Source organism: Erithacus rubecula (assembly GCF_903797595.1).
Source record: "Erithacus rubecula genome assembly, chromosome: 3".
Lineage (NCBI taxonomy): Eukaryota > Metazoa > Chordata > Aves > Passeriformes > Muscicapidae > Erithacus > Erithacus rubecula.
Genome location: NC_136689.1, coordinates 53,221,979 through 53,245,142, shown reverse-complemented (window position 1 = coordinate 53,245,142; position 23,164 = coordinate 53,221,979). Strand labels below are relative to the sequence as shown.

Below are 23,164 nucleotides of genomic sequence, written 5' to 3'. Positions count from 1 at the left end.
CCCTCTGCTCCTATTGGAACTGGTTACCAGAATGACAGCATCAGTCCTGAAAACTTTTGTTAACAATGCACGTATTTAGTGCAAGTTGCAGATGCTTTATGATTTTTTTAGAACCATGAACTCTAATGTAAAATAGTGTGTGTGTGTGTGTGTGTGTGTGTGTGTGTGTGTGTGTATTTTCTTGGAGTACTTTAACAATCATTGTGGTAGGTGCTGGTGTGTTTCACATGCTACCAGCTTTTTCTGAGGCTTGATTAAACTGAAAAGTTACAATTTTTTAATGGTAAAAAAAAAAATCTTGCTGAAGAGAACTGAAAGAATCTTGTAGAAAACACTTCATACCGAGTAAACAAAGCCTAGCAAGGGTATTGCACGTGGAGCTAATGTTTTTGGAATTTAAATTAGAAATGAAATATTTCTCCTCAAGCCTGTGGAAATTACCTTTTTAATTTTTACTCATTTCGGAATAGCCTAAACCGTGCCAGATAAGTGTAGCATTTCACAATCAAAACAAAAGCAGTGAGAATGGCACTCCAACACAGACATCTGTCATTCAAACGGATGACACCCTGTAAGCCAACTCAAGCAACTCTGATCTCTAATCAGGGAAGGGAGCAGGGCTGTTGAGGCGCGTGCTTGAGTGATAGATGTTGATAGGTGTCTGAGCTGTAGCAGCACTGTGTGGTACGTTGTGACATTTTGGGTTTAGAGGGACTGCACTCCTGAAGAAGTCCCTTTTAATTATTCTGTTTGTGACCTGAGACAAACCTTGATAAAAATGGAGCATTTAAATTTTTTTTAATTATTCTGTAAGTAGATGTCAAAGGGAAAAAAAATCTTGTTTAAAGGGAAAGCAGCTTTAAGAGAGAGAGAGTAAGAGCCCATTTTCTAAGATTCAACTTTTGGTTTCATAATCTGTAAGGAAATCTGTAGCAGTGTTCAGATTTCAGTATTCCACCTACAATAAGAGCTGCAGATTTTTTTTAAAACAAAAGATCACATGCAATTTTATATTATAATATTCTTTACACATTACTGAAAGATATGCCCAGAATGTTTTACTAAATAACTTCACTACAGATGCAGGAAAAATAGTAATTAAACCCCCCTAAAATTTAATTTCTGAATTGCAGTAATGACTGTTACTGAATATCACATCCATTTTTAAGCACCCTCTTAGTAATCTTTGTTTCCATGGAAAGCATAATTTCCATTAGCACTTTGAATGTTCAAAAAGCATATAATAATTATTTTAGCCCATTTCATCCAGGAAAAAATTATAATGTCTGAAATTCAAAGGGCTACCAGTTACCTAGAATAATATAAATATCTTCAGCTGTGTTTATATGTTTTATTTGCTCAAATGTTTGGGGTCCATACAACAAGGCTTATAAAAAGCAAAAAATGAGCTTTTAATTTGAGGATAGTGAAATGCCTGTTTGTTTGGTTTTAGATCAGGCAAGTCTTCTAATAAAAGGCAGGATTATTTTTTTGAGCCCTTGTCATTTGGATGTTCTACAATGGTAGTGAAATATACACAGACACTTTCATTAGAGTTGTCGTGTGTGATATAGAAATGATATGTAACCATATCTTGTCTCCTTCTGGGCTGAAAATATAATTTATCTCACTAAAAGCACTAGTGAAAAAGCTAAAAATTCATATATTGTGCTTTTTCTATTGGTGAGTGTAAGATATTTGCTACTCTGATTCTTATATTGCTAAAAAGATGTTCCCAAGTAAAAAAAAAAGTAGGAAAAATAGTCCAACTGCCTCAGTGTGAACTTATGTACCATTTATTGCAGTTTTGTTACAATTATGACAGATTCTACAGATCTATTGGCAACAGCCCTTGTGAATTTTAGTAACTTTTATAACAAAAAAATAATGGATGATGGGGCAATTTTGATACATTTGAGGATTAAATTGAGAAATGTAAAATAAAGATGATTAGTTGTTATATCACATATGCATCCCTTAAGATAGATTTGCAGTAAATACTAAAAATTATTAAGTGTAGTTGTGTTCAAAGCTCTGATACATAAATATGGAACATCACCACCTTATAGTTTTTTTTCTCTTTGTTTAATGTTATGAATAGCATATTAGGAATGCATACTATGTACTTTTCTTTGCAGTGTCTGAAGTTAAATTATTGTGAAAATATTGACAGGTGTTGGCATAGAGAATGACAATTTTATCCTTCAACCATCTTTCATGGAATCAGAGATACTGAATATATTTTAAAATAAAACATTTAATACATGCTGTGAGAAAATTTTCCCCAAATCTCTTAAGCAGGTGAGGGAGGAGCATTTTAGAAAGTCAAGAGGAGACAGGTCTCTAGAGAACAAAGTTTTTTTACACTGCTGCTTTTCATATTTTTTTTAAGGATTTGTGAAAATCATGTACTGATTTAGTTGGAATGAATGACCAGCATCTGTGTGTCTTGCTAATGTTAGAAATATTTAATTACTCTTATTTTTATATAGATAAAAAGAGTTGAATGATGAGATGCAAAGAGCTTTCTTTTCTTCTAGCAGACACATTCTGCTGAGCTTCTTTTGATGGAAGAGTTTATTTCTGCAAAGGCCTGCCTTTCTCACCTGTATCTTTTCCTAAAATTCACCTACTAATTCTCAAATTTCCTTGTTTTGGTATTCCACTGTGTGCCATAGAAACAGGGGGCATTTGTTTTTGTTACCTGCCAAAATGGTACCTCTTCAGTAGCAGTCCCTGCTGCCAGTGAGGAATGGGCAGGAGCACAATTAATTGTACTTATTTTTTAAGAGATGCACTAAACTTTTGTTTCTCTTATGGGTGCTTTGCTATCAGTGACAAAATGGATGAATGTTTCAGCGTTTTAAGTCTCAGAAATATCAGCACTAAGTATAATTTCGGAGGATCTGAAATAGCTTCCACCTGAAACTGGTGTACAGGTGTCTGGGAAAATGCACTTTGTCAGTGTGCTGCAGCTGCTCCCTGTGAGTGATGACAGGGGCAGCTGTGATTAGAGGGGTTGTGCCTTATTGTTGTTTGCTGGCTTGTTTTCTCCTGGTGGTAGTGATTTTTTTTTTTTTTTTTTTTTTTTTTTTTTTTTTTTTTTTTTTTTTTTTTTGTTTAAATATTAAATATTTGTTTCTTTTTGGAAGAAAATTCCATCCTATAGTCCAGGAGTCTGTAATCCTCTACTTGTGCTTTTATACTAGTGGACTCTTTTGAATTTGCATACCTGCATGCAAAAGACTTTTGATACTGAAGTTATATGAAACTAGAAATGAGTGAAAAAAGTAGTCGAAAATGAGGTGCAAAATGTTGGTAAAGGAATCTGTCCTGTAAGTCATTATCTCAAAAATACAGTTTTGAAATGTGGGTTAGCACAGCTACAGTGTTTTGGTTACAGAAATCCCAGTTTTGCTGTACAGTATGAGCTGAAGTTGCTTTGTGAGAGACCCCGAGGTGAGTTATTTACTTTAAAAAATATTTGTGAAGTAATATCTCTTATTTTAACCATAAAATGTAATTAAGTAACATAGAAACTGAGTATGGCTCTTGACTTTTTTGGCAGTGTCATTTTCAGATCAACTTGTCTTACTCTGCAATATCCTTCAAAATACTAGCCTAGGCCAAATGCCACCCGTCTTTAGAGAAAGCTTTTGTTAATGTTACGTAGTAGTTTCACTTGAATAAACACACTGGGATTTGATCCTAACTTAACTAATCCTAGTTGTCATTTTTTTTGTATTTTCAAACAATTCTATTATAAATTATGAAGTATTGCTCTGAAAAAAAAAACCTAGAAGGAAAAACATACCTGTTATGCTTAGATACGTAAACGGTTGAGATTCAAAAGTTGGTAGGGACACCAAGAATATGTCATATGTAAAATTCTCACTATGGTAAAAATCCCAAGAATAAAGTGGCTGATCCAAGCCTCAAAACCCACTGTGGACTGAGGCTGACTTTCCTGGAGTTAGATCCAGTCCTTAATTAATGCTTAATTGAAGGCAATTTGTGACATAATTAGATGACAGGGAAAAAAAGCTGGAAGTGCATGCACTTGCATATTAAAGCAATTTTACTGTATGATTAAAAGTTATTCTTTGAGATTCAGTCTGTAGTTCTATGAATAAAAAATAAAAAGCTGTAAGTATATAGCAAGGGTAATACTAAGCCTCCAATTTTGGAGCTGAAGCGTTTCCCATTTAATTATTGCAGGACAGAAAAAAACCTGACTGCTAACCTTTTTTTTTTTTTTTTTTTTTTCTTTTCTTTTTTTTTTTTTTTCTGGCAAGGTTTTGTTCCAGTGAAATTAAATCTTAAATTTCTTGTGCTAGATCTGATGACTGTGGGTTTCTTTGGTTCATTAGTGGGCTTTTGATCTTTTCATAATGCTGTGTATGCTTGAAATATGGAGTGGGGATATGGGAGTTAAATTAATCTGCACACATTTAAATGAACAAGTTTTTATTTTCCAACCTCTGTATTGGCTTTGGTATTTTATTTTCCTTTCCCACATTGTTGCCCATGTTTCAGAACTGTGTGCATCCTTCTGTATAACCATACATGTATATACTTCAGAGAAACAAGGTAGAAGTTGTTTCTGGTTGATTATGTGTTTTCTAGTAGATCCCTTGTATTACTTTTTAAAGAAACATATGTTGTATACATATATATATATATATATATATATATATATTTTAATTAGAATTGCCTTGATTGGAATTTATAGCACTAGAATAATTTCAGTTACAAAGGATAAAGGACTAAATTGTCTTTCACCTCTTGAGACAGTGGTCTCTGCAGGTCAGAGCAGAGGTCATTGCCAGGTTGCTGTGAGGAAGCTCACATTATCATCCTTAACAGTATATCTAGCCTGTGGGGGCCTTCAGACTATGAGCTTTCCTTTCATCAGTGTATTTAAGGATGATTCTCAGCAGTTTGGTTATATCCTCAAATTTTAAAGGCCTGTAAGATCTCTGCCCATCAGGAACACTTTGCTAAGGTTTGGTAATTTCAGTGGAAGAAAGCAATGTGTATTTGTTGCTCTTGATGAATTTTAAAACTCTGGTGAATATTTTTGTTTTGATAGGAAGGTTCATGGCCCAAATGGTCTGTATATTGAAATCAGAGCCTTATTTTAGATGCTGTAGACATAATATCTGAGATATGTTTGCTCTGTATATAAAAATTCTTGTCTCTTCACATGATTTTATTGAGTAATTTCCATGTTGTGGATGCTTTGTTCTAAAAGGCATTATAGGTTATCCATGCCACAGGACTGATCCTGCTAGTGCTTGAATGTGTGATACTTTATTTAAAGCAAATAATCTGTGGATTAGCAACCCTATTTAATTACAAAGACCGTGTCAATGAGAGTCATTAATGGGTGGCATGTTTACAGGACTGAGTCATCATACAGGTTTTTAAATCCATTTTCTAAAATGTAGTGATGTCTTGCTTTAAAAATGAGTAAATTCTTAAAGAACTCAGAGATCTGACTATGTGATTGTTATAACTGAAGGATATACTTGACATGAGCATTTTTAAATAGGTATTTGCAAACAGGGACTTGAAATACTCTGAATAACACTGCTGTCTTATTTCTTGGCAGAATTCTTACTCTGTCTATGGGGCATGTATTTCTGAATGGGGAGTAAATGCCCATTAAAACCTAAACAGATGTTATGACTATTTAAACACAAAGTGTGATGCGATGGTAAGATAGGAAATCCATCCTCAGCTCAGCTTTCCTGCTGTGCTCAGGTATTGCAGGTAGCTCAGGCTGTGGTGGTACTGGTGCTAGCACATATATTCCAGCTCTGAGTGAACCAGTTTTACTCCCTTAACCTTTGATGAAAGCAATATTGGACTGATGAATGACAGGTATTGCAGCCCCAGTAATAAATCCTCCTGCTTGTATGGAAATAAAGAAGACTCTTGTAGCTGTCCCTGAATTGTGACAAAGATAGGCCATTTTAAACAAAGCAAAGAAAAAAAAGTTGGTTTGAGTATAAGTTAATAGTGGTTTTTAAAAAATGTATGCTATGTATTTCTAAAATGAGGCTTGAAGTCTGATTTTCTGTATTTATACATAGAACAACTAACATTAGAGAGGGAAGGAAAGAAAGAATGAAATCTTAGTGTGTAATTGGTATGACTGAATGACAAATGGTTCATTTTTAATTAATCTTTCTTCTCTCTGTTTGAAGTTCTAAAAATAGCAACAAACATGTTTAAAAGCAACAGAAATGGCTGGCTGTTTCAAAGGAGACTTGCTGGCTACTAGACAGTAAACAGGAAATTTGTGAAAGAGCTGTTAGATTCTTTGATTGAGATCCTTGCCAGTTTGTGTTTTGAGATTAATAATAGATCAGACACTTGCACATTTGAAAAGGAAGCAAATGTAAAAAGAAAAGGAAGGATAATGGCATGTTTCTATTGGACTTCACATGATTAATCAAGTTCTCTGTAGGAATGTGCAGGTGAGGCAGATGGAGGCAAAGTTAGATTTGCCCAAATGTACACATGGCACCACTTAACACCTCTCTTGATTTCCCTATGCTAAACAATGAGGTGGCAAGTGCTTATACCAAACAGGCACCCTGTCAGGGGGCAATCTGTATAAAGTTTCCTGCTGTCAGGTTAATAAATTTTTTAAAAATATCCAAAGGCAGAGGTAGCTCTAGGAAGCTCATAGTAACAGTTGCCATTCTCCTGTGGATCATTTTTCTCTTTAATATCCTGTGTAGCGCTTGGTTTTCCTTGTGTTGTCTTCCTAGGTTTTTTTTCCTTCTGTCATTTGTAGGTTCTTCTTTGTTATAATTATTTTTCCTTGTGAAACTGTTTCTTCTGTTTGATCCATCATCTCGGGTCCCTTTTTTTAGGGAGAGATAGTCAAGGATGGGAACATCAGCTTTATGGGTTTTTATACTTTGATTTAATTACATATTCAATATATTAAAGTTTCTTTCACAAATGGTTTAATTTCTGAGTTTTTACATGACTACCACTAATACTACCATTAGCACTAACAAAATAACATTATTTTGTGAGTTACAAAGAAATTTCTGACAAACTCAGAGATAGCAGCTGCATTCAAATGATGAAAAGAGAAAATTAATGCTAAACAGGGACAAAACGAGTATAAAATTAAATGTGCCATAATTTGCAGGTTTTCACAGAAATATTATTTTTTTCATGTAAATGGCCTGCTGTTTTTAAACATAAAGTCTTGCTTTTCTCTCTTTCCACCACCGAAAAATCAAAATCAATACCAGTATGAAACAAAGAAAGATTTGTATTGTGACATGTCCTGCTTTATGTTGTGATACTGCTTTGATGCTCTCAGAAGCCCCTTTACTTTGAAAGCAGAGGTAATCTAGAGAAGAATAGTACCTCATCCTGTCTGGCTAAGTAGAATCTGCTGTTTTCAGAGGGACTGAAATTGGGTTTGTTCTCTAGATTTCAGGGATATCTGTGTCTACCAAATCAATGAACAATGCACATCCCTTCACTCTAAAGCATGTATTATAACACAAAACTATTGCTTGTCTATGCCTAAAAGAAATTTGGGGTTCTGGTTTTATTTTAGAATATAAAAGAAGGGTTATTAGGAAAGAGGGATTTCTTCTCAGATTTTTTTTTTTCTTTTCCCAGAAAGGTAAACCATAATTTTAATTTCTGAACAATTTGAAGTTGTCTTAAAGAAATGTCACGCTTCACAAAACAGAGTAATCACACTACTTGAAAGTGATTACAAAAGTTAAATAAATATATATTTGTGCTATATATAAAATTAACAGCCAGGGTGACTGAAATATGACATTCATTATTTTCATACAATAAAAAACCTCATAGTCCTAAAACAATTTTATGTTACACTGATGATTTGAATGTTACATAAATTAATAAGTAGTAAAGACTTTTTGCATTAAGAACAGTATTTTCTACAGCAGTCTGTCATTAGATTCCTTCTTTCAAAACTAGCAAGGAGTTTACAGAGTGGCAGTAAGACTAACTTTTATCATGTTGGCTTTTAGGAACATCTTTTTGCTTTTCAGTTCAAATGGTGGTCGTATGGTTTGGCGACCATTAGAGATTCTATTAAATAATTTTCATTTTCTAGCTCAGTCTCCTTTCTGAGGATTTTATGAGGTGCCACATTTAAAATCTTGGTTTTAAGTTGTTGAATAAAGAATTGCTAGCAGTCAGTTGTCTTCAGAAGACTATAGAGGCAGTCTGCTCCCAGAGCACCTTGGTCACACAGCCTAGCCTGTTATTCACACCAAAACCACCAAGGTTTGTGAAGTAGACCATCGGTAAAAACAAAAATACCATAATTCCTGTCTTCCCTTCTTCCTTACAGCCAGGCTTGGAGCTATTCCCCTCTCTCCTGCTCCTTGGTGTGTGCACACAGCTGGAAACGCATACAGCTGTGTCATGGGCAGTTGCAAAATGCATTTTGCTTCCATCTGTCAAGGTCTTTAGGCTGCTGTGATTTGTTTGAAGCTTAATGTTTGGGGGAGTTTGTTCCTTGAGGAGGATGATCAAAAACCTGTGTTTAATCAAGAAGCCAGAATTGCTTTTCAGTTAACATACCTTAAGGCATATTTTAATATATTGTACTATTAAGTATGTGTAATTATTTCTTGAGATAGCGCAGTATTAACTGGAGAGGAAGAAAAATAATTTGAATTCAAGTCTAATCTCTTGAGCAAATACTATATGGGGTAGTTTTTGTATTTTCTTTTGCATACAATTAGGATTTATTCACATGGTGTAGAGATGTTATGTTTCCTCAGTGATTTGAATAAACATGAGGCTGGATTCTGACAGGTCTTGGGGGACTGTCCATCACATACACAGAAGACCATAGATTTCTACAGGATATTTATCCTATCAGTACTTGCAAGCCAGTTTGGGGCCTCCACTTGTCTCAGTCACGCCTCTACAGTGGTTTCTTACGTTGTGGAGGTAAAATCTGCCAAAGAAACATACTGACAGGAAGGAGCAAACACTCTATAATTATCCTGAATTCATATTTAACAAATGATGAATTATGGAACCAGTCCTGGGGTTACTTTAGATTCCTGCATTGCTGTGCAGGTATACCATCAGTATTGCTAAGGCTCTGCAACTCCACCTCTGCTGTCATGGGGAGGTCAGTGTTGGAATGTTAGTAAAGCTTCTATTAAGGTGTGAAAGTTTTTAAATGGAGTAGATTATCATAATTAAAAAAAAAAAAAGGAACACAAATGGTAATTATTACTAAAATAAAAACAATAGAGAAATTAGCAGAGATTAAAGGGAGGGGAAGGAAATTAGGAAGATATATTTGGGATCAACTGTGATTGTAAAGGTAAAGGATTTATATTTCTCTCCCTTCCTTGTACTTCCCTGTCTGAAATCATAAATATTTGGACTGCGAGTCGCAAATATTTATGAAGGAAAAATGGAATTTATAGCCAAAAGAAAACAGGAAATGAAAACATATAAGAAATATTTTTGCTACTAATTGAATATACTTTACTGTCATAAGCATAGTAAACTTAGTGATAATATACAGCAAGAAAACATCTGCATAAGTTGTTTGAGTTAATGTGTTTTTTTTCTTCCTGGTATGAAGAGTGTGAGGGAAAGCTCTTGTGTGGCTCTCTTGCTGGGATTTGATGCATTGTTTTCAGTCTTCTCATTTTAACTGTGTGGATATAGCACAGTGAACCTTCTCATAACAGTTGCTGCCAAGGAAAAAAAAAAATCTTTCAATCAGCTGGTCCAGCTTTCTCCTGCTCTCCCCAGCCCCCACACCTCTTTGCTTTTATGAAGCAATGAATAAAAGTGGGACTAGATGATGAAAAGGTTTACTCAGATGAGATGTGCTAGTCAGTGAACAACTTTGGATTTTCGGGACTCCGGCTTGTGACCGTGGACTGCAAAGGGATTGAGTTTGGGGGTCAAGCCTTTCTCACATTGCCATTGTCTCATTTGTGTAAAATGATGCTGGTGTATTTTGAATAGCACTTTACAAATTTAGGGTTGCATGTGTCAGCAGATCCTGACTGGTGTAATGGTGGGTATGCTTGAATACAGGGTGCATCCTCCCAGTACTGGCAGTTTGGGTCTCCGGGCTCTACTGGAAGGGAGATGAAGGAGAGTTTTGTTTTATACTCTGTCTAGAGTATAAAATCAGACGTGATTTAGAGTGAAAAATCAGACGTGAAACATTCATCATAAGGAGAAAAATCAGGCCCTTTCTTGCAAAAAGGAAAAAAACCAAAAAAATGAACCTCAAGGCTCTGGTCAGGTTTTAGGTTATTTATTTTTAATAAAACATTCTTCTGGTTTTGTATTCTCTTTTCTGTGGGTTCATATAACTGTGGTATTTCAAACCAGCTTAAAAGAGTTAAAAAAAATAATAATGGGTTCCCTAAAAGACAGTGTACTGCTGACTGTTTTATTTTGTTTATATCTGATATTTCTTATGGTATTCAGATGGTTGTAATAGACTAGCACAAGAGCTGCATGTCTTGTCATCTGTACTATATCAATACGTTTTTATAATGATACAATAACCTGAACCCTGTAACAGTTTATGATCCGTTTGAGAATTCTTATGGATTCTCAGAGTGACGGAGGCCTGAAAAAAGAACTTGACTGCTTTCGCAAAACTGGTGCTGTGACAGGAAAAACTAGTGTGCCTGTGATTTAGTTGCTAAGGAATCATATTGATCTGATTCATCATTAAACTTTTAAGTTGGAAAAAAAATAAAAAGGGAGAAAAAAAGTCAAGCTGCTTGAAGGTGGAAAAACAGTGGTGTGATTGTGAGGATCTGCAATAGAGGTAAACTGTGCCATACTGCTACTAATATTGATTTGTTATGATTAATAAATATGATTTTATGCATTACCCGTGTACTTTATCTATAATACTTCTTTTTTTAGAGTAGAAGAAAATTGTCTCTTGCTCTTTATTTTTCATTGACTATTTTTAGTCAATGATAAATAAAGAACTTTAACAGCAGTCTGATTACAGGAAAGACAGGACTTTAAAACAGAAACGTAGTAGTAATGAATAACCACGCAGCAATCTACACACATGCAGCCATTTTAACATTTGTAATGGTGCTAATTTCCTGGCTTTTTAAAATATGTTTCCACATGAGCTCTCAAAAGACATAAAAGCTTGGCATGTAAAGTAAATTGTTTGTCACTTGCTGACGACCTGCCATATTTATTGTCAGGAAAAATGGACATTAGTTGGAAAAGCAGTTGTTAAAGGCCAAACAATTTTTAAAGATGGCAAAGATGTGCAAGGGCTTTCCTTTTTCTAACAATGAGCCACCCCTTCAGACATCAAAAGACAAGATAATAAGACACTTCAAGCACAATTCAAGATTATATTCAACATCTAAAGGCTCATCTCCTGTCAGTTTGCATTTACTCTCCCAGGGATGTGATGCTTCTATCATCATTCTGTCAAGAGGAGTCTGGCAGAAACGATGAGGGCCCCTCATTTCACACACTTAGTGTTTTTTATCAAATAGCCCATGCTCATTCTCATTCAGCCAAAATGGAGGGATAATTTGAAGAAGGTCATGCACAAGTACAAAAATCTTGTGCTGATTTGTGTGATTAGAAGGCATTAAAATGGCACGTTTATGTTAGTTCTGAGATGTTTTGTCAGTTTATTTAGTAATACACTGTTGAAGTATTAAAAATATTTTTTAAAGCAAAAAAAAAAAAGGGAGATTTGCTTAAAACAACACTCTATTATTTAGCAAATATTTTGAACATGGACCTTTTCAAAATGGCATTATTTTAATATACCTTAAAGTGCATTCACCTCCCCTTTCTCTTTGAGAGTGGAATATTCAGGAGCTCTAGGGCTGAAACCTTGGTCCACTCCTACTCATCAGAATTTCACTCACTGGCCATTTAATTCTTGGAATTTTTATTTGGATAAAGATTTAGGATGCTGAATTCAGCATATTAGTATAATGGAATAATTTTAACACCTGGATTTCAGCACCTCTTGGCATTACACACTACTTTTGCTAACAAGGAATGAAAGGATCTGAGTGGTACAGAAATGGAGGATGGAGTAACACTGTTTTCCTCATTTCTGAATTCTTTGATTTAAGTACTAAAAATAAAAAAGACTGGATAGTGGTGTCAGTGTGTCTTGTACATGAAACCTGCTCCATTACACAAACCATACATGGACCATGTAACATGGAAGAGCCAGGACTCTCCATCTCCCATTGAAACCAATGGGATGTGAGGCAGTTTAACCCCTCTTAAAATGGAGCCACAGCTGAGGGACCTGGCTGGAGCTGCTCTGAATCTTGAATCAGATATTTATCAGCTGTGATAGGAAGGAACCGTGAAGGAATGTGCATTTGGCCTTGTGGAAAAAACCCTGTGCTCTGTAGCTTGCCTTTGCACAACACAGAGAAAAAAAGGAAACCTGCAATCACGGCGCATTCCAAGGGGTTTTCACTGGACAAGAAACCACAAGGGAATTGGGAAGCTGTGAACAAATTGTCAAAAAGACAGATGGAATTGCTGACTGACCTACTGGTAAGAAACACTAACAACTTCCACCTCAGTGGTACAGTATTTATGCTGCAATGGAGAGTGACTTCTCGAAGGAATTTGCTCTTCTATACATGTAAATGCCTTCATGTATAGATCAATGTAGTGTGCAGTATTTCTAGGGAAATTATAAGGTGCATTTAAACAGCTGTGGATGTTTAAACTGACTGTTACGCCCAGAATAAAAGCATTTTTTGCTCTTGCTGAAAATGCTTTCCTACTTTATTCATAAGGCCTATCTATATTCAGAAATTTGTATTCTTTCTGCTGAATTATTCTCATGGAGAACTTGTGGCTGTTTCCACATCAGTGCGATTCTCTGTGCATCCAGTTTTGGTCTGGTCCACACTGTCCAGTGGAAGCCCAGCATCCTCTGAGACTGTGCTGGGAGACAAGGAGATTAATTCTCAAAACATTAAGGAGTGACTAAGATTGAAGGGCAAATACGACCAAGAGGCAGCATGAATCTAGTTTTGCAAGTACCACCAGAGAGAGCAAGTGGTCACTCTTAAGGACTTCTATTCTGAACAGAATTTGATTTCTAATAGGACAGGATTTCTTTGATAAGTTTTTATCAAGTCTGTGGACCAGCTCAGGGCTGTTTCACTATTATCTTCTTTCAATTGAAGCATATGAGCTTATATCAGCTGTGGTTGCCATGTGTGTATTACTTTTGGTGAAGTTGTTCTCCAGTATTGATATTCATTGAAGGTTAGATCCTGAAATGCTGTAGTACATGGGGAGGGGAGAAAAGAGTGATTGCAAATAGAAATTTATCTATGCTTGAATCTGTCCTAGCTTGTTTGTCTATCTTTCTTTACTCAGTCCCTTCCTAGGTGCTCTAGGAGATGTTCTTCCCTGTGCCTGGGGATGGTCTCCTGGCAGTCCACTTCTCAAGTGTGAGTGTGCAGAGAGAGGCACTAATAACAAGTGCTGTTAAAGATCTGTAAATTGTTTTCCATCTGCTCTTAGATCCCAAATTATGGAAGATGTAGGGATACATGCAGGGAAGTTAATGCTCAGTGCCAGGGAGCAAACCAAGTGTCCCCACACTGAGCAAAAATTCTGTTCAAGACATATTTAAACTGTAGCTATTGTGCAGTCCACTGGAAGCATTCACAGTAGGATCCAGGAAATGAAAATGAATACCCATAAATGAAGATAGAATGCCACTATATTTAAGGCATTATGGATGTGTTTTGTCTTTCTTCCTATCCTCCTGTACATAATAGGGATAGGTAGTAGCTTCTGCTAACATTAATATATTGATTTGCTCAGTGCTGCACACCTGGCCACTTTCTGCACCACTATCTAAGCTCTTCTGGCAAGAAGTGCCTGGTGCTTTAGAGGAAGCATCATTGTGATAAAAAGTTCACATGTGAAGTTGTGAAAAGCAGGACTGCAGTTGCTGTGCTGGTTCTGAAGCACAAGTATTACAAACTGAAATTTTGTTAATTTGAAAGACAAAACTGAAAAATTTGGAGTGGCAAATTTGACATCAGTTGTACATTTTCATGTACATGAAAGCTCCTTCCCAAAGCTTGCACTAATATGCAAAGAGGCTAGGAGGAGCATGCAGTTACATAGAGCAAGGATCTATTTAGGCTCTTGCACAATGTTATGGAGTAATTCTGTATGCTTCAGGGCTGGTGCTTACATGAGCTGGCTGTGCATTGTTTCATGGGTAAGTGGAAGTGAAAAAGCATGTATAAATGTGTTTCTGAAGATACCATTCAACCTTTTTGTGTTACCATTCAACAGTTTTTCTTTTAAACTGTGTCTTTGACTGTGGCATTTCCTTTTAGAAAATTCCCACCCAACAAACAGCTCATTAAATCATTGATAAGATTCTGTTAAACAAACACTGGGTAACACAAGATATCAGTCCCTGACAAGCACATGCACAAAATGTTGCACTTACCGGTTTTCTGAATGCTTTTGTGGGTTTTCTTTTGAAGTGCAGCTGTTGTTCAGACCTAGAGGAATTATTGGATGAGCTACTAAATAAATAATGAAACCTGTAGCTATGAAATAAAATTTCTGCATTTTTAAAAATCATTGCCATATTTCTTAAGTGTATCTCACTCCCCCAAAAAGATTTTCACCAACTTTTCTCTCAGAGGCAGTAACACACAGCAGTAAGCTAAAAAATAAACTGGAGTTATTTTTGCTAATCCTTCTGCCATTGTATCCTGTGCTTGCTAAAAGCCAGGCTCTGACACCACAGTTTAAGCCAAAAAATCCTGAAAAACACAGGTACTGAACTGTTCAGTTTCCCCAAGGAAGCTTAACAGCTCTGAATGTAGGAAAAAGTGCTGATATTTGTCAGGCAAAATGCAAATTGTGAATAATTTCAGTCAGTTCTGAAATTACTTAATATTGCATTTTTGCTACCCTCTTGTGTGCAGGAAGTTGTATCACAATTTGTAGAAGATGGGAAAGGTGCTTTTATGGTGGTGACCAGTCCATGTTGAATATGTTCAGTATGGCAGAGCCTACAGATTTGAAGTGTGTAATCCAATACAAAAGTGACTTCAGAGAGCATCCTACCCCCTTAAATATTTTAGAACATGTTAAAATAAAGTCAGTTAAGATTGAATAAAAATAAGAGATACCAGGTAGAGCTTTAAAAAAGTCAGTCTATAGGAAGTACAGGTTTATGAGACTGGAATTGGTCAGACCAAACGAAGTTCTTTAACATGGTTCAACTGTTTCTCCAACTGTTTATGAATAGTATTTTTGGTTTCCATAAATTAGAGGGAGACATGATAGCCTAGAGACTTGCTGCCTCTCCCCTGCAGTGAAGCTCAGGTGCTAGTACAAAACAATGGGGTAATGGAATTTGTGTTTTTTTTTGAATGTCAAGTGAGATGTAGGGAGGAAGAGGTTTTGGTACTGGTCTGTTTTATTCCTTTAATTGCAAAATAAATTGTGTAAAAAGGCAGAAACAACAAAGACGACTCTTTGTCAATTGTTCAGAAAGACAAATTGGTTGAACTACTTGGTATGTAATAAAATACTCAGAATATATGGGAAAATCTGTTGCAACACTGGAAATATGTGCAGTAGTCTTTCTTATTTACATGCTATGATATTGGTTCTTTAATAACTTTCCAATGTTTTCACTCAAACCTGCCTTTTCTTAGTGACAATTGTTATGTAAGTTCAGATAAGAGCCAAATCTTGTTAATGATAAGTGACAAATGACAGTGGATTCTGGTAGAACATATCTAACTTGTAAATGTAGTACTCTAAAACAATCAATGGTCATTTATTATTATTTTTTGTCATTTTTTATTGGAATGCTGTTGTCCAAAGAGGGGACTTTTGTGATGCACCTTACCTGATGCCAATGTTACATACTTTGACCACAAGAAGCATGCTGGTTTGCATGAACCATTCTTGTTTACTATGCTTTATTTTTCTATAATGTTACTTTAATTGAAATAATGTAATATATGCAAATAGCAAAAAACACCATCAAAATATATCAATTTAATCATCACACCAATGCCATGCTGCATTACATAAAAATCTTAAATTGAATCTTAAGCAATAAAATCAAACCTCAGTAACATGGAATACTAGAACACTTGCATTTCAATAATGGAAACTTCTAGTCCAGGGTGTATCATGAGGACAAAATGCCCGCAAGTTGATAGAGAGGAGTGTTGCTGTCAGGATATGATGAACTGTCAAGGGAAATTAAGGGAGGCTTGCCTAGGACTGTGGCAATATGTAATGACTCCAGGAGAAGTGCTGTGATAATCCTTTCAGGCCCTGATCTGGGCACCAAGCAGCCCCTTCAGATATGCTGGAATGACTGAGCGGAATGAAACCCACACAAGGGTTTGCATATCTGGAGACTGTGTGTCTAGTAAAGCATAGTGACTGTGCAACTAAAGAACTATTTACAACTTTTAGAGTCATTCTGTTCCTTGGGATGTGATCCTTCTCTCCTTGGGGAGAACTGGAGAACTGGCATGGAAAGGATTGCAATGTAAACCTGGGGGGTGATTCCTCTCTGCTGTTCAGTCATTTACTCATATATGATAGAGTTAGCTCCTATTGCCAGAAGGAATATTTATTTTATTAATTTAATAAATACTGTGTATATATGGCCTGTATTCCTTTGACACAAGACCTGATTTCTACCTAACCTAATTAAGATCATTTACACCCAAACTCAGCACATGTAAAATGCTATCTTAGCAGAATGGGAATGTGTTATGCCTATTTAATACAGATCTACTCATGGTGCAAAGCAGGAAAGACTTTTCTACTTTTGGATTATATTTTTATCTCAAATGCAGCACAGAAATATAAAACCCATAAACCCATTTATTTTTTATAATGATGTATTGCTGTAAGTCACAGTTTCAGCTGACAATCTTTACTCTCTATTGACCTATTTTGTGAGATTTTGTAGACTAGCTAATAAACCTTTGCTCTTGCTACTGTAAAGTTTAATACAGTTCATTACATTCACTGCTGAAATAAAAACTGTAGTTTAGTAAATTAAAAATTGTTCAAAATGTCTTAATAATAAACATGTTGATATTTGTTCACAACTATACTTACATCTTACATACTAGTCAGCACAGAAAATTTTCTCTGATTCATCTTCCAGGTCACCTCTCAAACAATGTATTTCTGATTTGAATTTAATTTGTATGCTTCAAGAAGTATCAAATGCATAACTAAGAGGTAAAAAACAAATGTGATAGTAGTTTGGACTCTAGGAGCTGCATTGGAGTCTAGGGCAGTGGGGGCTCTTGGTGAAGTAGAGTGCAATAGATGCTGTTGTCCTACTTGTTTGCTGTCTCTGGAGTGTAAGGAGGCAATTTAGATGGTGAAGGTCTCAGTGAGCATTACAAGATTTTTGTTAGCCCAGGCAGTGGCATGACTCTGCTGGTGATGTTCAGTCCCGTGCAGATCAGTGAAAGGTTCTGCTCACCCCTTTGTTGGGCATCTGCTAGATGAGAAAAGCCTCTACTGTGGATTAATGGTCTCATGTTTGGACTAATGGTATGTGATGTCTATGATGGGGAAACCTATGGGAAGGTTGGTTGGAATACAACAGTGGGGTACAGCTGTTAGTTCAGTACTGAGATGAGTTCTAGGCTTCCTGCTGGAGTCTTCTACTGCAGACAGGCTAGAAAGGACAATTTGTGTGGACAAGTGATGTGTCCCAGGAAAATTTAGTGTCTGTCTTCCTTTCAGGGAGCAGTGAGTCTTGCTGTTTCCTAAGAGGAGATGAGCCAGAGGTGGAAGATGACCCCCAGTGATGGAAAGGGGGTACAGAGGGGTCTGAAACCGGATCCAATACCTACCCAGGGGCCTCAAATGGGAATACCTGGAAATGGTGTCAAGGACAGGACAAGAGACAAGCCTACAACATGCATACAAGCATTTGGCTCAGGAGACAAGCTTTCTGTGTAAATCCAAGCACATCCAGGAGGAGGGGCAAGAGACAAGGGATGGGGGCTGGTGTAACTGAAATGTAAGTTCAGTAAGGGTTGAGTGCTAAGGACTCCTTGTCCCTTGGGCAGAGCATGTAGGAGAAAGCCCCAGATCATCAGATTCAGGATGCTGAGACCTGTTGGTGCACTCACGCTTCCATATAGCACCGAATTCTCGTTGGCAGCTGGAGCTGAATTCTGAAGCACATTTGTAACTCAGCAAAAAGCAGCTTAACAGGAGCCCTGTAATTAAGAGCATGTGGTAGATAAAACACCAGTGTGGCAGGTTCTATTGGTCTATTCAGACCAGTGATGCTCAGTAGTTAGTTATTTATAAAGTTTATTCCAGCCAGGGATGATGCTATTTTCACAGTATGTGTGACCAGGATTTAAGGGAAGATGCTCTGTGGATGTCTCCATACTGGTTGATTCCATGAAGTTTGATGAGTAGGAGGGGTTTTTCTCCCCACAACATTGAACAGTGGGGAATTTATCTTCTGAGATCCTGCTTTCTCAACTTTACAAGCCTGTGAGGACTGATTGCATTATATGTGCTGGAACCTTTGCCAGAAAAGAGGTCTTATTGAAATGAGGCTTCCTAGCTTCCGTAATTAGCAGGATTTTCTTTGGACAAACTTTCTAATGCTTATTTTCAATGAAATAAGAATGAACTGAAAACAGGAAGTACACTTTCCCTCACAAAATTTAATGATAATCTTCATACTCTATGACTTCTCTGTGGAGGTTTTTTGGAAGACCATTCAAGTTTATCTTAGAAGATTTTCAACATACAGCTTTCAAATGCAGAATTTGAATTTTCTGCTGGTAGTGGCTGTGGGACACCACTCTTCTACTTTTGATTGCTTCTGTGCATAAAACCCAAGTCATCTTGTACAGCTACTGTCCCTTAAACCAAGGTAGTTAGGAAAACATGTTCCATTTGTAGCATGTACATGTGGTTGATACCATCCTGGTGATAACTGACTATAGTGAGTTAGTGGTGACTGTCAAAGGAATGAATTTTATGCCTGAGGAATATAAATGTGAGGTGCTCATGCATAAAAAAAGAAGTTAGTAGAAATTTGCATAGTACTTCCTGCACTTGCTTGAATGAACTTTTAGATTATTGTACCAGGCTGCCTCAGTTCAAACACTTCAGCTTTGCCATTCTCAATGGATTAGTAAAAATAATTGTGTGGTTTAACAGAGGAATTTATATTGTGTTTGAGAGTCTTTGAGCAAACACCAGAGAGTGAAAAATACATTATAGACCTAGTGAGCCGTGCTGTGGGAAATCTAAACTAAAGCAGTGATATATCTTTAGGAGTTGCATCTCTTTTGCTACTTGTGAAACACCTCCTATTTGAATCAATTGTGAATGAATAAGATCAGTGGTATAAACTGATGAATGAAATTTATTAAATTGTAACTATCATACAATATTTACAGAAGAATAAGGGAAATAATTACATTTTCCAGGGGTAAAGTTAAATTTGATCTCTGAGCACATGCCCAAAAGACAGCTTCTGACTCAGGTCAGAAGCTTAGGTTTTAAAGAGGAGTACACTGTTTTCCTTGGGAATGTCTTTACATGGCTCCCCTCACTTTGTAATGAGAGAGAAAGGTTGCCTTTATTTATTAAGATGGAGATAGTAAAGTATTCTAGTCTCCTCATGTACTTATCTCCTTGGGCTTCTTCATTCTGATTAAGAATGCAGTAGGTATTGATATCATAGGTGTTGACTGCTAGATTCCCACACTAAGGGTAATAGGAGTTGAAACAGAGTTATTATAACATATACACTTATGGGTCAAATGGAAGAGAGAACAAAATGAGATGGTAAGGGTAAAGCAGTAAGGGTACTCTAGAGTCTTTAGATTTGAAAAAAGAAAAACAAAAATTTTCATACAGCATGGAAGCCAAATCAAGGTAGTACTCAGAAGAGAAAAACAGAAAACAGACTTGTGGTTGAAAGTGCAGCTGTAAATGCACTAGCTTGAGGTTATCACCTCAGAGAGGCTTGTCTGACTCTGACTGTCTGACTCTGTGCAGAGTCATTCTAGAGCACATGGCACAGGATTGTGACCAGATGGTTTTTGACTATCTCCAGTGAGGAAGACTCCACAACTTCTCCAGCGCTCGATCACCCTCACAGTAGACAAGTTCTTCCTTATGTTCAGGGAGAACTTTCTTGCATCAGTCTCTACCTGTTGCCTCTTTTCCTATTGCTTGGCACCATTGAGAAGAGCCTGGCTCCACTCTCTTGGCAACCCTCTTTAGATATTTATACAAATTAATGAGGTCTCCTCTCAGTTGTCTGTTCTCAAGGCTGAACAGACTCAGATCTCTCTTTCCTTGTAAGAGATACTCCAGTCCCCTGATCATCTTTGTTGCCCTCTGCTGAAACCACTCCAGGAGCTCCATGTCACTCTTGTCCTGAGGAGCCCAGAACTGGACACAACACTCCAGATGTGCCTCACCTGGGCTGAGTAGAGGGTCAGGATCACCTCCTGCACCTGCTGGCAATGCTCCTCCCAATGCACCTGAGGAGACCATTGGCTGCCTTGGCCACAAGGGCTCACTGCTGGCTCATGGACAGCTTGTTGTCCACCAGGATCCACAGGTCCTTCTCCACAGAGCTGCTTTCCAGCAGTTTGACCTCTATCTGTACTGGTGCAGGACTCTGCATTTGTCTTTGCTGAACTTCAGACAGTGCTGTGCCCTTCTCTCCAACCTGTTAAGATCTTTCTGAACACCAGCACAACAGCACAACAGCACACCAGCACAACACTCTTGAGTACTGGCCACTCCTCCCAGCTTTGTGTCACCAGTGAACTCGTTGAGGAGGCATCTTCCTCTCCCCGCAAGTCACTGATGAACAGGTTAAACAATGCTGGACCAATATTGATCCTTGGCAGACACCTCTAGTTACAAATCTTCAGCTGGACCCTCTTCTACTGATCACATCCCTCTGTCATGTGCCATTCAGCCAGTTCTCCATCCACTTATCCAGTCCACGCTTCCTGAGTTTGCCTTTGAGGACATTGTGAGAGGCAGTGTCCAAAGCCTTGTTGAAGTTGAGGCAGACAATTCACACTTCTCTTCCCTCATCCTTCCAGGCAGTTGTCCCATCATGGAAGGATATCAGGTTGGTCAAGCATGATTTGCCTTTAGTGAATCCATGCTGATTACTCCTGATCCCCTTCTTGCTCTCCATGTGGATAGAGATGGCCTCCAGAATGAGGCACTCCATCACCTTTCCAGAGATTGAGTTAGGCTCACTGCCTGGTATTTCCCTGGGTCCTCCTCACCCCTTTTGAAGACTGGGGTGACATTTACTCTTCCAGTGCTCAGGCACCTCTCCTGATCTCCACAACATGTCAAAGATGACCATTAAAGGCTCTGCTGTGGTGTCCACATCAGAACCCATGGACCTGCAGACATTAAATCTGCCTAGGTGTTCTCTAACCAAATCAGCCTTGAGAAAGGGAAAGTTTCCTTTCCAGTGATCTTTGACCCTGGTCCCCTGGGTCAAAGATCCCTGAGGGTTGGCCATGGCAGTGAAGACTGATGCAATAAAAGCATTCAGTTACTTTGCCTTCTCTGCATCCTTTTTTTTTTAACAGGGTCCCCTCTCCATCTTGTAATGGGCCCATATTTTCCTTTGTTTTCCTTTTGTTATTGATGCATTTGCAGAAACCCTTCTTGTTGTCCTTGACATTCTTGGCCAGATTTAATTTCAGATGGGCTTTGACCTTCCTTGTCTCATTTCTACTTACACTGACAACCTCTCTATATTCAGCTAAAGTGACCTGACTCTTTTTCCATCTCCTGTGTATTTTCTGCTTCTGCTTGAGTATTGACAGGAGTTCTTTATTCATACATGAAGATCTCTCTCTGACCACTTTGCCCAATTTCTTGCTCATTGGGATGCACTGTTCTTGAGCCTGTAGGATATGATCCTTGAATATCAACCAGCCCTTGGATTTCTCTTCCCTCAGGACCTGTTCCCATTGGATTCTTCCAAGAAGATCCCTATAGAGGCTAAAATTAGCTTTCCTGAAGTTCATGGTGACAATCTTATTTGCTGCCCTGCTTCCTCCTTGCCTCCTTCCTTGATACTGAGCTCCACAGTCTCATAGTGACTAGAGCCAAGGGTGCTCCCAATCTTCACATCTCCAGCAAGGCCTTCCCTGTTTGTTCCTATGAGTCAGGAAGCACATCATTCCTCCTGGGGTTCTCACTGCCTGTGTCAGGAAGTTGTCCTCAGTGCTTTCCAGTAACCTTCTGGGCTGTTTGTCCATAACTGTGTTGTTTCTCCAGCAGATGTCAGGGTAGTTAAAGGTCCCCACAGGAACTAGTGCCTGTGACTTCTAGATTACTTCAAGCTGCCTGTAGGCATCACACACTTACCCCTCCTGCCCAGACTACCTGTAGCAAACACCCACAACAATGTCACCCTTACTTGTCTGCTGTTTTATCCTAACCCACAAGCTCTTGACTTGCCTGTCCTCCAGCCTGAGAAAGAGCCTAATACATTCCAAGTGTTGCCTAACACAGAGAGCAGCTCTATCACTGCACTTTCCTGGTCTGTCTTTCCTACACTATGTAGCCATTCACAGCTATCTCATCTTAAGGCAAAATGGGTTTTTTGAACTCTTTTGCTGTCACATATGTATATACATATTGGTTTTCCTGCTAATCCTACTGGAAACCACGTTCCAAACCTTTTACTGTGGTACTTAGGAACCCTTCTAATAATCAGCTAGAAACATTCATGTTTAGTTTGTACCCATCTGTTTTTGTTTCATTATCATCCCCAGTTATCAGGGCAAAAATTATTGTTGGATTGAGCAATCACATCTTCCCTAGGTCCTTGCTTTATGAGGAACTTTGGTCCCCCAGTCTCCATCCTGCTCTCCATCCTCTTGAGAGGCATAGAAAGAGAGATTGCCATTAAAGAATGGGGCAAAAAGAAGTTGAGTACCGCAGCTTTCTCCTCATCCTTTGTTACCAGTTTTCAAGTACTGTTTATCAGAGGGTATACACCCTCTTTGACCTTCCTTTTATGGTTGACATACCCATAGAAACCCTTCCTGTTATT

At 37.7% G+C, this 23,164-nt stretch overlaps 1 protein-coding gene across 4 annotated transcripts in view; it reads left to right on the top strand.

The window, feature by feature from the left end:
• POU6F2 (POU class 6 homeobox 2) overlaps window positions 1-23,164 on the top strand; it is a 306,702-nt gene that overhangs the window by 61,211 nt on the left and 222,327 nt on the right. Inside the window, exon 1 of one of the 4 annotated variants that reach the window (XM_079301929.1) lies at window positions 18,028-18,100. The exons of the other annotated variants lie outside the window; for them this stretch is intronic. The gene's annotated coding sequence lies outside the window, so the exon portion shown is untranslated. Of the gene's footprint in view, window positions 1-18,027; window positions 18,101-23,164 lie in introns of those variants that run through there. 4 annotated transcript variants of the gene reach the window in all.